The 18,317-nt window shown below is 41.1% G+C and overlaps 1 long non-coding RNA gene across 3 annotated transcripts in view; it reads left to right on the top strand.

The window, feature by feature from the left end:
• LOC147797542 (uncharacterized) overlaps positions 1 to 18,317 on the top strand; it is a 70,645-nt gene that overhangs the window by 24,063 nt on the left and 28,265 nt on the right. The window lies entirely within an intron of this gene.

Below are 18,317 nucleotides of genomic sequence, written 5' to 3'. Positions count from 1 at the left end.
CTTGTGTCTACCGTTAATGTCGTTGCCCAAAAGCTTATTTTTCTACAAGTTTCTATGAATATGTTGTGTTGTTGTGATGTATTGACGCGTTTACCTGGTGTATTGCAATCACAAAGAACTTTCCTGCAGGTGTTCCAGTACAGGACGGGAAGGGTATTCCCTTTGCGTCAAAATGAATTGTTAAATTGAAAGTAAAATGCCAATACACTGCAACGGTATTGTCAATGCGGGAGTTATTGTTCCATACACCAATCTCATGCTTCATGAGAATCTGTGAGGCCCGCGTTTCACACCAATCCGTCTCTGGCAATTCTGTTCCATAAGCGTTGGAAGGTTCTGGAAACTAAAAGTACAGGTGCAACAATTTCTGGATGACAGAAAAACCTGTCATCTTGACCAAGCAAGTGCTTGAGAGCTGAATCTAATTCCAGAAAAGACATTTTGTGAACTGAGTCTACTGTTCAGTAATTTGAGGTTTCTATTCCACATATTTTCGCGACGAGAATCAACTTGCGTCCCTCGCTGTTTCGCCTGTTTCCAGCAATTCGTTTAAGGTGAATTGGACCAGGGTTCCAGCTTATTTGCTCTGTCAAAGTTTTTTTTGGCATCCGTGGAGACGGTGGGGGTCTGTCGTTGCGGAGCCCGCAAAAGTCTTCGCCTGCACGATAGTCTTAAGAATCTTTCTTACTTTTCTTACGCACTAACATCACCCAATAAAGGCACAGTTTTGTTAAACCGTATTGCTTTTGATGTGTTAAAATTTTTAATTATCTAACCACATTGTTTCTTTGAGCATTGTAATTTCTTTTTGATTTTCTGTTGCATCCATGAAAATTAAAGCTTTTGGGATCATTTGCATTTACTAATAGTTTGGAGATTTTAGGGGATATGGAGAAGCGCTGCAAAAGGGAAAACATACCTAGACGATCTTCCTCCTATATGTATTACACTTACTGTGTAATGAGTGTAGACTGTGCATTTGGTGTCTAAATCAAATCTAAATTAAAAATTACATAGAAAACAAGAGAAACTATTCATGTAAGTATGAACAATACCGGTAGTGAATTATAGTGAGTAATATTTATGCTAACACCGGAAAGTCATCCCCGACCTGGTTAAGATACAGATTGATAAATGGGATTCATAGAAGAAAAAAAGACACAGTGGATTACAACTTTACGAACTTTACCGAAATTTAAAGATCAATTTGGTTCGTTTTTCCAACGAACCGTTTTTTCAGGTCAAAAGTGACAAAATGGTCTGGAACGAATTACATACTTTTGCCAAGTTGCATGGACCATGTCAAATCGTATCGTATAGTCTACATTCACCAAGTTCGTGAGGTACAAAATGTGCAATCACACAATCGTAATTGGATTCACTTGTAAGTTGATTATGTGTAACCTTAAATTATGCATGTTGTTAAACATTATATTGGTTCTCAAGTGAAGAGGTTCTATAGCTCTATGGTTCGGCAATGTGCACAAGGACCTATCCCGTAAACCATCTACACTTGCCTCGTGTAGCTTGTGGTAAAATAACCTTTCGGGAACGTTCAGTGCAACCTCGGATCCCATGTGCGTGTACGTCTTCCACCAATTGCGGAGTGCGTTGCATTGCGTTATTGCGCAGTACCGCTTCATACTGGTCACGCCGGCTTGTGATTAGTTTGATGGCAGATTGGAGGCGATGAAGAATTTTAAAAAGTAATATTTGGAATTAGTTGATTGAGGGAGTACTGCGGTGAAGGGCTGTAGGATTTTGTGGCCCATGTATTGGTGGCGTACATGCACGTGGCGTGGCGGCGTGCTGTCTGCCTGTACGGGTGCAGCTATGGTGAAGGATAAATTGTGTATTACACTGGTCTTAAGGTTTTCCTGGCAGTGAGGAATAATTCAACTGGAAATGGATAATTGTTTAATGAGGGTTGTCAACGACCTTTCTTTCTGTTGAACTAGAATGTCTGCGTAGGTTATACTGTATACTGGTGCATTTAGGGACATTACGAATGACAGTGTGTCCAAGTTTGGTTAGCCAGTGGCCGGGGTTGGCTTGAATACTTGCGTTTCTTCCTTGATGCCCAATATAGACACTGTGCCTACATAAGCACACTGTAGTCACGGTACCCTTCCCTATAGCCGAGTTTAATGACATATTGTCGTGTTTGATAGTTCATTGTACACAAAGATGCCCAGTGGCCGAGCTTACCCTGTAAACCATCTTTGTCAATATGCAACATAGGCGCTGTGCCCTGGTCTCTGAAAACTGAGGGTCCTACGAAAACTTGAGGGCTCTTCAAATAGCAAAGTGAAACAGAGGCAAACGCGTGAAGTGTCTTAATAGCTTCACGGTTTTCACAGAATTTCCAGTTGTTGAAGCTTTAGCTTTGTTCAGCACAGCAACGTAGGCCTGAAGTAATGAGGCTTCAACTCTACCCAGCTCTATGAAATTGGGGATAGTAGGCCTATGCGTAAATCAGAGAATGGCTTACGAAGCTGTTATGCTGGGGCGAAACGGAACACTTGATACGGCCCTGCGCTGCTAAGAGCTAAAAAAAGGTCGGTGACGTGTTTTTTTTTTTTTTTGGATTCCGGTACAACACGAGATGTATTTGAGGACACTACCAATTAACATAGTTCTGGCTCAATACTGCACTTACGCTAATAGTAGATTGATATCATTTTTCACGATTGGCTTGATGTCTTGTAATCGATTCCCGTACGCGTTACTGCAAAAACACGAAAGCGAATTGTTGGTGCTTTAGATGTGAATGCGGCACCAAAACCAGTCTGGTTCCGCTCATCGCAACAACCCTGGCTGTACTTGTATGGAAAATCATGGGCATAAAGCATTAAGATGGCGATAAATTTATTGTGTTCACCGAAGGCATTTACATGAACTTGAGAACGCATTTTGGTGGCGTAAATTCACTCCGTACAGAAACATAATCAAACAGGTAACAGACGTTAGTTCAATTCTTTGTTATGGTCTGATTACCTCTTGTTTCCCAGTGTACTGAGTTGTTGATTGTTTTTCTGGTAATAAATCACTTGTGCTTACTTGGTACCAGTACGATTACATTTAATATTAATATTATGCACATACGTGCAACGAGGCCACTGCTCGTCTACTATGCTGCCCGAGAGAACATGAAAGACCAAAGGAAGGTCATACTTCTCGAGGTCGAAGGTATATGATACGAACAACAAAATGTTATTACTTTGTGCAGTAGCTTATAACCATGTCACATTTTACTTACACTATTCTAACGGACTCTGGCAATTCAAAGGGTTTCTCGATCAGGTTGCTAGTAAGGTTTCTGGAGATGAAAAGGAAGCCAAACGGTACAGCATCTCTTATTACCACCAACCCTCGTAGTGAAATGTTGGGAGGCGTCAGTGGAATGTAGAATGAAAATTGTCCAAAGTGGGAATACATGGTAAAGGTTTTCCCGGGAAAGAAAAGGGCAGTTAAACGGACAAGGCCAAATTAAATGGAAAACACGGGGAAAAAAACTCCTACTCCATGAGAAGAACAAAAAAATGTACCAGTTTCAAGAAGACCGATAAATTCAATTTCTATTGGTTTTAAGAGACCGTCCCGTTGGTTGGCTTACATAGCGGGCCTAGCGGTTGACTAAGTACCTGCTCGAATGAGGCACGTTTAACATAATCATCATGGATAGACGTGTGTTTGAAATAACTGCAGTAAAATTGTTGGACAAAGTTGTTTTGAAAACTTGGTCTGAAGTTCTGATTCCAAAGGCATTCATAAATGATGTACATGATGCAAGTAACCACTCGTACCATGATTTTCGTCAAAAACAAAAATTATTTTGGGTAGTACCCAATTGAATTAAAAACTTACATCTTATACCGGGACTTCAATTCCAACAAACCGTCGTAAGGTATCTCATGCAAGAAATATTCTCCCAGTTCGCTGTTGAGAAAGAAACAGGGACTTCAATGCAAAGCAAAAATAAGTCAGATATCTGCGCCTTGCAACACTTTTTTCATGTGAAAGCCCGAGAAAACGCAGTTGTCTACTGTAGTAGGTTTTTGAACAACGGCGCTTCAAAATTAAAGATAAAAATTTCTCCTTCGGGATCACTGGCCATATTAAATACATCTACTAGCTTTCCCGAACATTTAGATTGAGTAACATTATGTGCGGTTGGACCATGCAAAGAGATCACCTGCGGGAATACCGTTGGTCTTAAAAGAACCGGCGGAGGAAAAATGCTTTGCTTCAATTTCTTTCCACTTTGGTACAAGGAGGTAGGCCTAATTTTCATTTCGTGATTAGCAGCACACGAATTACTGTCATTTGCTGCTTTGGTGGCTGCTTGACATATAATTGTGGAAAAATTTGTTTGCTTTTCCACTGATCATAGTTTGCAGACCCTTGCTGGGCTAAACCACCACCGTGATACTTTAACCATACTGACACAGTGTCATTGGGAATGCCCGAGGGTAGTCCCCTGAGGCCTTTGCCTGTACATATGACGGCGTGCAGATGCTCAATACACTCGCACACATCACAGGCGTCCCCCGTTGAGTTCATCGCGATCACCGAGGTCGCGAAGGTGAAAAGTAGTACCAGTAGTAGGGTTTGCCGATTCTGGACCACACGCCCTTTTTCACCCCCTTTCACCCACCACACGCACCGGGGATTCCCACTCACCTTTTGACCCCAGCTCACTTTGCCTGTAAACAACTCGTGACCAGCGCCGGGGATTTCCACTTCACTGACCTTGAGCTTTTGACCCCGGCTGTAAACAACTCGTGACTGGCACCGACCTGCACCAGCAATCACAAACAAAAAGGGATTTCCCCTTGCTGCAAGTCGAGACTTGCCCGACCTGAACTCGTGACGTCTACTTAAAGCATGGCTCTGTTCAAAGCAAAACACGCTATATTTACAACCGCCTTAAATAAATGACCTATATATTAAAATATCAATATATAAAAAAAACATGTCAAGTCAAGTCGATAGAAAAAATGATAAAAATTTTAGAAACCTATATATAAATAGAGACATGAGCATACTTCTACACAGACCAATACTAAAATATTTTACTCGATTTAAGAAGGCGTTTTTAGAAGATTTTGTCAAACAGTATAACATTCTGCTACCGGCACCTAAAAATAAACATGATACACGATTTGAACTAATAAACGCTATCAAAGAGGATCAAAAACAATTTAGATATCTCCCGCGTCAGTCATATCGGCAGCTGTTGAAAACGGTACAAAAATATAATATTCCTTTTGCAAACAAAGACAGATACGTCGAACAGGACATTATTGAAGCGATTAAAGCTTACACTCAGCCCGAGGAAATTGCGGAAGTCGACATTAGAAACGTCAGGCGCTTTCAGGGTAATTTTCGCAATGGGGAATTGATAAACCATTTCTTTGAATACGATTTGATACACTTTTTGATTTTTACAAAACTGTCATCGAGAAAAAAGCTTTGGAAGAACTAAAAGAAATTGGTTCGTACAAATTGCAAACGACTCTAAAAGTTCAGTTTAGATTGGAAAAACCTGAAAAAACTGAATTTGGCGTATTCCCCTTACCGAGCGACAACGATGCGGTCGCAAATAAAGCCGACGTTAAAAACGCACTCACTGAACAGAGGGAAAAACAAATAAAAGAGGTGGAGGCTCATACACAAAAAGGCTCGGGTTGGATCTTTGACAAAGTTGTCGCTTTTTACATCAACGTGGTTAAATATAATCCAGCGGGTTCTTCTAACATTCCTTTGCCTAAGGAACTGTTAGACAAAAAAGCAATCATAAACTTCCAAAATAAAGATTAAGAATGTATCCGATGGGCGTTGCGGGCAGCTTTAAAGTTATATTCAGACGACGTCAAAAGTCAGCTAGAAACAAATCCAAAATATAAAATACATGACGATCGGCCTTCAACTTACATGCCGAAGGCGTCAGATGGTTTAAATTTTACAAACATAAGCTTTCCAACACCCATATCTCAGATCCCACGTATCGAATCACAAAATAAGTTGGCGATTAACCCTAACCCTCCTCAATCCTCCAACAGGTGAAGGATTGAGGAGGGTTAGGGTTAATGTGTTTGGTTACAACAAAAAAGACGGTCTTTACATTCTTTACAAAAGCAAGCGCCCAGAAGAACCGATCAATTTACTTTATTTTACCCGAGATGACGAAAATCACTCTTGTTGGATTAAAAACTTTTCTTGGTTGACGAGTGATATCGATCATCATGAGCATAAGAAACACTGGTGTTTCAATTGCATGTCGCATTTCCAAACGGAAGAAAAGTTAACCAGACACAACGAAGATTGTCAAGGATTAAACGTTCCCATGTGTACGGTCGAGTTGCCGGTCAAAGGCGAGAATATACTCAAGTTCAAAAATTACAAAAATAAACAAGACGCGCCTTTTGTCATTTACGCCGATTTTGAGTCTGTTTTAGAAAAACTACCGCCGACAGTTACAAACACGGTCAAAACACAGATTCACAAGCCTTGTGGCTACTCATACGCGGTCGTCAGATGCGATGGAGTTTGCACTAGCCAAAAGACGTACAGAGGTCAAGACGCGGCTGTTAATTTTGTAGGGTCACTTTCTCAGGAAACCAAGAAGATCAAAGAAATGTTTAAAAACAAGGCAAAGTTGATCTGGTCACCCGAGTTACAAAAAATCTACGAAAATTGTGATCGCTGTTGGATCTGCGAAAAGTTAATAGATCGAGCGAAAGCGAACGAATCTCATTGTCAGTGTGATATTCCAAATGAACCAAAAACAAAATCTGACAAACTTGATTTCTGTCATAAAAATGAAGCTGGGTTCAGAGAATGGGTATGTTTAGATTGCAAAAAGCCCATCAATAATTTTAGAAAGGTTAGGGATCATTGCCACGTGACGGGGAAGTACCGAGGCCCTGCGCACGCCAGTTGTAATCTCAAGTTAAGAATCTTGGTCGATCAAACACCCATTCCGGTGATCTTACATAATTTAGAAAAATATGACGCACATTTAATCATGCAAGGCGCCCACAAATTTTACGGGAAATCAATTAAGTTGATCGCTAAAAATACTGAAAATTACATTTCGTTTTCTTTTGGCCAACTCAGATTTTTAGACTCATTTCATTTCATGGCGGCTTCGCTAGATCGGTTGGTTAAAAATTGTTCACCCGATGATTTTAACTTACTTTGTGAAAGGTTTCCAAATAACAGTCATTTATTGTTGGAAAAGGGAATTTACCCCTATGAGTATATAGACTCATTTAATCGGTTCCAAGAGAGAAAACTCCCGCCAGTAGACGCTTTCTATAGCTCTCTGAAGCAGGGAGGAATAACCGAGCAAGAATACGCTCGTGCAAAAACAGTATGGCAAGCCTTTGGTTGTAAAAACCTAGGCGACTACCACGACCTATACGTGGAAACGGACGTGTTATTGCTAGTGGCTGTTTTTGAGAACTTCCGTAAAGTCTGTAAACAACACTACGGCCTTGACTATTATACGTCACCGGGCCTGTCGTGGGATGCATTGTTAAAGCATTCGGGTATACAATTGGAACTACTGACAGACATTGACAAGCACTTGTTCTTTGAAAGGGCAAAAAGAGGTGGTATTTCGAGTGTGGGTGCAAAGCGATATGCAAAGGCCAATAATCCAGAACTACCTGATTACGACCCAAATAAGCTAGAGTCACAGATCATGTAGGCCTATTTTGACGCAAATAATTTATACGGCTGGGCGATGAGCAAATATCTGCCTGTAGGGGAATTTACCTGGGAAACAGACTTAGAAAAATTTACTTACTATTACATCCAAGAGTTGCGACTAACTGACGACTACGGTTACATGTTTGAGATTACTATGGATTACCCAGAACGTCACCATGACAAACATAATGACTTTCCACTTGCGCCCGAAAATATGTCGGTACCAAACGAATGGCTTTCGAGCTATCAACAAAATTTAATTAGCAATGGAGTAGCGAGCGAAGCGACCTCGGTAGACAAACTCGTGGCTACTTTGGACACCAAACGAAAATATGTGTGTCATTATCTTACATTGCAAAAATATCTCAAACTCGGGTTGTGGATCAAAGAAGTTCACCGAGTATTAAAATTTCGTCAAAAGCCGTGGATGAAAAGCTATATTGACAAAAACACGAAATTGCCCAAATTGGCCAAGTCTGATTTTGAGAAAGACTTTTTCAAATTGATGAACAACTCGGTCTTTGGCAAGACGATGGAAAATGTCAGATATCGAATTGACGGTCATTTACTGAGGGACGTACAGGATTCCGATAAGTACAGAAAATTAACTTATAAACCGAATTACAAATCGACAGTACCATTTGAGGAGTGCGAGCTTTCGTTTGTGGAGATGTACCGAACCAAAACAAAATTAAATAAGCCAATCTATTGCGGTGTAAGTATTCTCGATATCTCCAAAACGTTGATGTACGATTTTTATTACAACGAACTAAAAGCCAATTTTGGTGAGGGGGTACGCTTACTTTATTCAGACACTGATTCTCTATTAGTTCAGATCGAACGAAGCGAACATTCCTTGGTCGACTATCTGAGTAAAAATCGTTCATTATTTGACTTTAGTAATTACCCGCCCAATCATCAACTTTACAGCACCAGAAATAAAAAAGTCATAGACAAATTGAAAGAAGAATTTGGTGGCAAAACAATTTTAGAAGCCGTTTTCATCAGACCAAAAATGTATTCGATTCTGACGGTCGATCATAATTTAAAGAAGGCGAAAGGGGTCTCCAAAGTAGTAACCGAGAAACGGTTAACCCACGAGATGAATAAAAGCTGCCTATTTGACTGGGTTTCTTATTTCAATAAACAACAATTATTTAGATCGGACAAACATCGAATGTTCACGGTCTCTCAACAGAAACTTAGTCTATCACCTTTAGATACAAAGCGCTACATATTATCAAATGGAATCGATACGTTAGCTTACGGACATAAGCGAATCGAAGCGAACCCAAGCTAATCAACAACGAAGCGAGCGAAGCGGGTATTACCGAAGCGAACCTAAGCTAATTCGGTAATTCGGTGTCTTCGGGTACTACCTGAAGTTCCTCTTTGACAAAACTCCTATTTGGTCCGTTTAATAAATAGAACAAAGTTGGACCCGTTTTTACCCTCTTGCCTTTCACTCGTTTAAATTGACTCGTGCGCTTTTCAATTTGATAGACGTCCACGGCCAAGATCGGATCCGTCGCCCTTCTGACGGTGCCTCCCTCTTGCTCGCCCGGGTAATAGAGGTACCTAACGACCACGTCTGGAGGAAGTTCTCTTTGGGTGGTTCTTACAGGTGCACTCGGTGCTTGTTTCACTCCGCTCGCTAATTTGACGGCTTCTGCAGGAACGGCATCGATTAACCGCGTTTTTTCCTCGTTTAACGATTTCACGACCTGAGGCAAACGCTCCACCCATTCCACGTTTCGTTCACCCACGTTTATCATTTCTTGAGCGTATTGATGACCGAATAAACGCTCGGCTAAAGTGCGGTTAAACCTTTCCACGATTCCTTGAGATCTGTGTACCCACTTGAATTTGTACTTTATTTTTTGTCATTAACCGTTTGAAGTCATCTTTGAATTCAGATCCGAGTCTACCATTACGAATTTGGGCCAGGTCAGAGGTGATCGCTCGTAAATTTTCTTGGTCGCTTCGGTTACATGTTCGGCGGTTTTACTGGTCAACAGGTCGGCTTCTTTATACCGCGAACCCACGTCTACCACGGTCAAAGCGTACTTAAACGTTTTTCTTTTAACTTGGTCCCAGGGTAAATAAAGTATGTCCATTTGATGCGCGCAATTAGGTTCGACCGATTCTGATTGCAACATTGTAGGTCTGGGTACGTAATGTGGTTTTGGTAAATATATTTGCCAAACGGCCTGCTTTTTTAGCCAGTTTCTAATAACTGATTTGTCAGCACCGGTCTTTTCGTGTAGATGATCGACCGTGCTTTCTCCTCTCCAGTAACCCTGTGGGCTGTAAAATAGTTTTGAAAATTCTCTCTCCATTTTAAAATAAGTTATGCAAATCGCTAAGCTAACAAACCCACCAAGGCCGTCCCGGATATAATCCAAACAAACTCGCGAATTTTTTGATCCTCGGTAGGCTCGTAAAAATCGGACAACTTAGGCTCTGGCGGTAACGGCGTGATACTCTTACCGGTCAATTCCGAATAAGCTCGTAAGGCTTCGTCCACGTTTACAAATGTTTGCTGACTCGCGCGTTCTTGTCGCATTCGTTCGTTTAAAAAGTCTAACATGTGTACGAAGAAACCCACCCAAAAATTAGGCCACAATGTTTACAAGCGTTTCTTTCATCTATTTCAACTATTTGGTGGTTACAAGCGAGTATGGGTTGACTTTGTTTTTGTGATCCCGCTATGTGTACTTCCTTTAGATTCAGCAAGTGACAAAGTTCCGCATCAGTCATTTTATATAAGGGTTTATTTATTTCAAATAAAAAAAAATTAACCCCGGTTATTCCGAGGAATAACCAAGGTTAAATTTTGATAATACTCGTTTTCACTCGCTTTCATTCCCCCCTAGCTTTTCTTTAATCACTTTCATTCTCCCCGAACGCTTCCCCAAAGCAAGGTTTTTCTTTAACCGTGAGCATAGTCGCCGTGACTCGATATCTAACGCTCGCTGCGCAAGAAAGTGAACCGTGGGCACCAAAATAAATGTCTCGAAGAGAGATCAAAGAGACCGCGTGACATTTTTTATTTACAAAAAGAGCGCGATCGATTTCTTTAAACGACTTATCCACCAAAGAGGCATCATAGTCGATCTTAACATATATCCTACTTTTATCGGTAAAAGCCGGTTTAACTAAGCAATTGATCCTATCGGGTAGGTCGTCTAGTTTTTGAGACACTTTAAAAGAGTTACGCGTACTCGCGGGGAGATCTTCTAGCATCTTATGTGATAAGTTTTCAAAATAATTATGAACTTCGTCATTTACACGTAATAGCAACGATTCAGTCTCGGGAGATATCTGATAACAAATTTGATCTTGACTAGTAGGTTCCTTAGTACCATATTTGTAAACTGGGTTGACACCGTAACAAGGGTCTTCGAGTCTAATCAACAGTTGTTTGTTTTGCCCCTCGTGGTGATAAGCGATCTTAGAAAAACATTTTGTTGGTCTTAAAATGACTAAATATTTAGGATCAAAGGGGCCATAGGTAACTTTTGGGTTGCGGTTGCCAGCATTCAGGCGCTCGTAGTCATTTGAGACGATATATATTTGACTTGACATGGTTCTATTTATAATTAGGTTTCTAAAATCTTTCTCGTTTTTATTCAACATGTTCTTTTAAATACTATTATTTTTATATATAATAGCATTTATTTAAGGTGGTTGTAAACAAAGCGTGTTTTGCTTTTAAACAGAGCCAAGGTCACGAGTTCAGGTCGGGCAAGTCTCGACTTGTAACAAGGGGAAATCCCTTTTTGTTTGTGAGCGATTGCTGGTGCAGGTCGGTGCCAGTCACGAGTTGTTTACAGCCGGGGTCAAATGTTCAAGATCAGTGAAGTGGAAATCCCCGGCGCTAGTCACGAGTTGCTTACAGGAAAAGTGGCGTCAAAAGGTGAGTGGGAATCCCCGGTGCGTGTGGTGGGTGAAAGGGGGTGAAAAGGGCGTGTGGTCCAGAATTGGCTAATTCCTACTACTGTACCAGATAGACCATGAAGGGTGCACCACTACAAATAAATTCCCATAGACTGCAATGATATATCCCCACACTTTGCAATAATTTTAAAAATACTCACAACTCTCACAGGTGTCCAGGCTGCACAAAAATACGATGATCGACATGTCCCCTTTCATTTTCCTTTCAATTTTCGGGGGGTTGACCAATGAATTTTTGAGAAATTTTCACCAGAAGCAGACCACCCCTAAAATGAAGAAAATGTCCCTGCCCAGAAAAGTTGCCATTTTGAAAAACCATCCCTCTGCAAAACGGCCAAAGAGTGCCATTTTCGGACCCAACTGCACCCAAATTACTCAGAATTTGATGCCCAGAGTCCGGGCGAGGGGTTCAGTGCCATATTTCTCCAATTCCTCAATTTCATGGCTCTCAGGACTCTCTACTATAGAATCTTTTGAGTGTATAACTTTTATTAACGAGCTGGGCAGACATATTTAGGGCCTAATTACCAGGGTTCACCCATGATCGACGCACCCGGAATATGTCTTCTGTTACAGCCCGGCATTACCGTGCCGTCAGTGTTAATGCTGTGCTATCGTTGAAAAGCGAGGCGGCTTTTATGTGGCGGATATATTCCTTCATGGTACAATGCGATCACGCCTTTCGTGCAGGTATTGCTGTACGGTATTTAAAGGGTATTCCCCTTGTGCCTACCGTTAACGTTGCTGCCTTACAGCACTTTTCCCACCAGTTTCTGTTTCTTTTGTACTATTGTGATGCATTCATTTTACAATGCGATTACCCCCAAAGAATCTTTTTTCAAGGAGTATATTGGGTTCCCCACTCTATTGTTCAAGTAAAACTGAGTTGCCGTTGAACCGCAGAAATGCTGTGATTGTTCCTGGGGGCACTTACTGAAGAAGATGCACGGTATGGGGTGAACTGGCCGAATTTAAGCTCCATTGAAAAAAGTGTAAAATCAACCAAGTTTGGAGCCCCATGGCTGGCAACTGAAGTCCCTCAGGCCTCTCAAACTAAAAATATGTGTTATTTGGTCCTTCAGATTTCTTTTGATTTTCTCTTTTTAGTAGGTTAACCAATGAATTTTTGAATTATCCGCCCAAAACAAACTAACCCCCCCAAAAAGTGAATGTTCCAAATCCTCTCAGCGGCCATTTTTCAAATGACATCCCTCACCTTGCGCGGACTCTTCTGACAAATTTTCAATCCCATTTTTGTCTGCTTTGCCCCCAGATGGGTGCCCCTGAATCTATAGAGATGATTCTAGGCCATACTGACACGATCCCACCATTTTCTTGGCCCAAACAGACCCCCCTTTTCGAAAGAATCTGTAGGGGTACTTTTTATGGGCCTCGGCCTGGCGGAGAATTTTCTTTGAATTGGGACACTGCTGCCGGAAGTACATCGAACCCTCACTCCAAAGGGTGTATGTAAAATCACACTGAAATTGGAGGATTTGGGACTGTACGTGTTGTAGCAGACCTTCCAGCATATTGTTTTAACAATTCAGATTCTTTGTATACAAGATTATGATCTTAAGCGTCGATTCTGGTAGGATCTTTCGTTAAGTGAAGGCGAATAGTCCGCCAACGTAAAGGCACATAATGGTGGCTGTGGAGAGAGGTAAACAGCGAGAAACTAATCAAAGAGTCGAGAGCAACTTTGCATCGGCCTATTCCCGTTGTTTCCCTGCAAAAGCGTACTTTCGAGTCATTGTGTCTCAGTTTTTCTCGTTCAGATTAGAAACCAGTTGATTGCAGTTTTCATATGATAGGCCTAAAGGTTAAGTTTCGAAAAGAAAATGGTGTGATTCCAACCACGAGTTTTATGGTCCAACCATAGTGAGCACTCCTACAAGGGATCTTCTCTTGTTTTTTTCCTGTAAGTGGGCGCTAAAACTATGGCTGGTCTTCAGTACAAATAGTTCGCAAAATGTTACAAATCCCAAGCAGCTACTAGGCTACTTTACCCTTTTTAAATTGATTGGGCAGCTGCGTAAATTTTGAACAAAAGTGAGGTAACGTCGAAAACCAACCAGAGAGTGTTTTTCTGCAAACTAAAATACAACTGTTGACACAGACTTTTGCCGCGGGCTGATCGAGGATTACCCCTATTGCTATTATAACGACTGTAAAGTTCAGTTACAGTTTTTAGACAATAAAGACGACCTGAGCACCATCGAGCGGCTGGATAACTCCATTGGTCACATTAAATCAAATTGCGTACTAGCTTGTCGTAAGTGTAATTTAATGCGTAAGTGTGATCAGGTAGTTGAGTCAACTGACTGGTAAACTAATGTTAACTTGCTATGAACTAGCTACAGTTATCTGTTTATTTGCTTTACTTTACTTACCCTTTGTTATAACTGGGCTATGTCAGCCTGGTTATAATTAATTTTATTTTAGTTATAACAAATGATAACTGTGCTATAATACGTACAGCTAGTTGCTGAGCTAGTTATAGCAGCTAACTTAACTTACTACACAGTTGAGTACCTACGCCTAAAGCACACCTACAACAAATTTAAAGAGTACTTATTATTAAAATGGACGACATCAAAAGCATTCTCACCGAGCGAAGCGGAGCGAGCAGCGAATCAACCGAAGCGAACGTAGCGAGCGTCAAAGACAGACTCTGTTCGATAGTTGCGTCAGGTGAAAGTAAGAAGTATCTCGGCAAAGAATATTCGATCAAAGAAATTGAAGCTCTGTCACCCAAAGACCAAGAGAAGCTTTTCAATTTGTACGAAGTTAAATTTGGCAAAGACATCGTTAAAACTCTAGGTAACGCTATTTTGAGCCTCTACTCTCGCTTACTCGGTATAGCTACTCCGATCGATCTACTCGGGTTCAACGTCAACTTAACGTCTGAAGAAGCGCTGACCAAAGACCTAAACGACGACCCGATTATCAGTCAAACGATGGGACACCTACTCACTGAGGTTTGTTATAAGTACGGTGTGTACTTGTCACCACTTACAGCCGCGTTGATTACCACTAAGCATCTAGAATTCAACAAAAGCTCTGTTATATTAAAAGAGGATGTCAACAACAACAACAAACGAAGCGAACCCGACACCAGCGAACAACGAAGTGACGAGCGAAGCGAGTGTTACTCCGGTCAAGACGGTAACTAAAAATAAAGTAAACGTTAAAAATCCAAAGCGTGTAGAACAAGGTAAAAAATTAGCCGAGCATAACAAAAAGATGAAGCAGCAGCTCGCCAAGATGAGATTAGCGAGCGAAACGAGCGAAGAGAGCAACCAAAACTTCAGCTCAGAAAATAAAATTTATCAAACGGTTACAGAGAACAGACACTTGATATTTGGTGGATTGGCGATTGGAGCGCTTGCGGTCTATTTAATTTGGAAAAATAAGTCGACGGTTAAAGTAAAACGTGTGAGTCTCCGTTTTATTATATACGTTTTGAAAAATCTTGTTTGGTCAATCTATACGTCTTGTTTGGCGAGGTTTAATTTATCGAGGGCCTTTTCCCAGTGCTTATCCGAAACTTGAAATAGATCTTTCACTTTAGATTCAGTTTCCCCAGTTGTGTCTTGATAACACACCGCAATTAAAGCCTTCAACGGTTTACCTCTAGAGATCTTACCGATTAAAACTCGGTTTAACTTATATTCTATTTCACCCGCTTCGCCGTTTTTAAAACAAATGTTATATTTTGTAGGGTTTTTCTCGATTTTGGCGGCTTGGGTTTTTTCCAAACGTGATGCTTATAATATCGATCTCCCATATCTGCGGGGGTGTACGAAGAAACCCACCCAAAAATTAGGCCACAATGTTTACAAGCGTTTCTTTCATCTATTTCAACTATTTGGTGGTTACAAGCGAGTATGGGTTGACTTTGTTTTTGTGATCCCGCTATGTGTACTTCCTTTAGATTCAGCAAGTGACAAAGTTCCGCATCAGTCATTTTATATAAGGGTTTATTTATTTCAAATAAAAAAAAATTAACCCCGGTTATTCCGAGGAATAACCAAGGTTAAATTTTGATAATACTCGTTTTCACTCGCTTTCATTCCCCCCTAGCTTTTCTTTAATCACTTTCACTCACTTTCATTCTCCCCGAACGCTTCCCCAAAGCAAGGTTTTTCTTTAACCGTGAGCATAGTCGCCGTGACTCGATATCTAACGCTCGCTCCGCAAGAAAGTGAACCGTGGGCACCAAAATAAATGTCTCGAAGAGAGATCAAAGAGACCGCGTGACATTTTTTATTTACAAAAAGAGCGCGATCGATTTCTTTAAACGACTTATCCACCAAAGAGGCATCATAGTCGATCTTAACATATATCCTACTTTTATCGGTAAAAGCCGGTTTAACTAAGCAATTGATCCTATCGGGTAGGTCGTCTAGTTTTTGAGACACTTTAAAAGAGTTACGCGTACTCGCGGGGAGATCTTCTAGCATCTTATGTGATAAGTTTTCAAAATAATTATGAACTTCGTCATTTACACGTAATAGCAACGATTCAGTCTCGGGAGATATCTGATAACAAATTTGATCTTGACCAGTAGTTTCCTTAGTACCATATTTGTAAACTGGGTTGACTCCGTAACAAGGGTCTTCGAGTCTAATCAACAGTTGTTTGTTTTGCCCCTCGTGGTGATAAGCGATCTTAGAAAAACATTTTGTTGGTCTTAAAATGACTAAATATTTAGGATCAAAGGGGCCATAGGTAACTTTTGGGTTGCGGTTGCCAGCATTCAGGCGCTCGTAGTCATTTGAGACGATATATATTTGACTTGACATGGTTCTATTTATAATAAGGTTTCTAAAATCTTTCTCGTTTTTATTCAACATGTTCTTTTAAATACTATTATTTTTATATATAATAGCATTTATTTAAGGTGGTTGTAAACAAAGCGTGTTTTGCTTTTAAACAGAGCCAAGGTCACGAGTTCAGGTCAGGCAAGTCTCGACTTGTAACAAGGGGAAACCCCTTTTTGTTTGTGAGTGATTGCTGGTGCAGGTCGGTGCCAGTCACGAGTTGTTTACAGCCGGGGTCAAATGTTCAAGATCAGTGAAGTGGAAATCCCCTGCGCTAGTCACGAGTTGCTTACAGGAAAAGTGCGCCGGCGTCAAAAGGTGAGTGGGAATCCCCGGTGCGTGTGGTGGGTGAAAGGGGGTGAAAAGGGCGTGTGGTCCAGAATTGGGTAATTCCTACTACTGTACCAGACAGACCATGAAGGGTGCACCACTACAAATAAATTCCCATAGACTGCAATGATATATCCCCACACCGTTTTGCAATAATTTTAAAAATACTCACAACTCTCACAGGTGTCCAGGCTGCACAAAAATACGATGATCGACATGTCCCCTTTCATTTTCCTTTCAATTTTCGGGGGGTTGACCAATGAATTTTTGAGAAATTTTCACCAGAAGCAGTCCACCCCTAAAATGAAGAAAATGTCCCTGCCCAGAAAAGTTGCCATTTTGAAAAACCATCCCTCTGCAAAACGGCCAAATAGTGCCATTTTCAGACCCAACTGCACCCAATTTACTCAGAATTTGATGCCCAGAGTCCGGGCCAGGGGTTCAGTGCCATATTTCTCCAATTCCTCAATTTCATGGCTCTCAGGACTCTCTACTATAGAATATTTTGAGTGTATAACTTTTATTAACGAGCTCGGCAGACATATTTAGGGCCTAATTACCAGGGTTCACCCATGATCGACGCACCCGGAATATGTCTTCTGTTACAGCCCGGCATTACCGTGCCGTCAGTGTTAATGCTGGGCTATCGTTGAAAAGCGAGGCGGCTTTTATGTGGCGGATATATTCCTTCATGGTACAATGCGATCACGCCTTTCGTGTAGGTATTGCTGTACGGTATTTAAAGGGTGTTCCCCTTGTGCCTACCGAATAACGTTGCTGCCTTACAGCACTTTTCCCACCAGTTTCTGTTTCTTTTGTACTATTGTGATGCATTCATTTTACAATGCGATTACCCCCAAAGAATCTTTTTTCAAGGAGTTTATTGGGTTCCCCACTCTATTCTTCAAGTAAAACTGAGTTGCCGTTGAACCGCAGAAATGCTATGATTGTTCCTGGGGGCACTTACTGAAGAAGATGCACGGTATAGGGTGAACTGGCCGAATTTAAGCTCCATTGAAAAAAGTGTAAAATCAACCAAGTTTGGAGCCCCATGGCTGGCAACTGAAGTCCCTCAGGCCTCTCAAACTAAAAATATGTGTTATTTGGTCCTTCAGATTTCTTTTGATTTTCTATTTTTAGTAGGTTAACCAATGAATTTTTGAATTATCCGCCCAAAACAAACTAACCTCCCCAAAAAGTGAATGTTCCAAATCCTCTCAGCAGCCATTTTTCAAATGACATCCCTCACCTTGCGCGGACTCTTCTGACAAATTTTCAATCCCATTTTTGTCTGCTTTGCCCCCAGATGGGTGCCCCTGAATCTACAGAGATGATTCTAGGCCATACTGACACAATCCCACCATTTTCTTGGCCCAAACAGACCCCCCTTTTCGAAAGAATCTGTAGGGGTACTTTTTATGGGCCTCGGCCTGGCGGAGAATTTTCTTTGAATTGGGACACTGCTGCCGGAAGTACATCGAA

This window comes from Acanthaster planci, linkage group LG11 (assembly GCF_054643075.1).
Source record: "Acanthaster planci isolate LZ-2023a linkage group LG11, COTS_SCS, whole genome shotgun sequence".
NCBI lineage: Eukaryota > Metazoa > Echinodermata > Asteroidea > Valvatida > Acanthasteridae > Acanthaster > Acanthaster planci.
The sequence above is the reverse complement of the archived record's forward strand: the minus strand, read 5'-3'. Positions and strand labels throughout refer to the sequence as shown.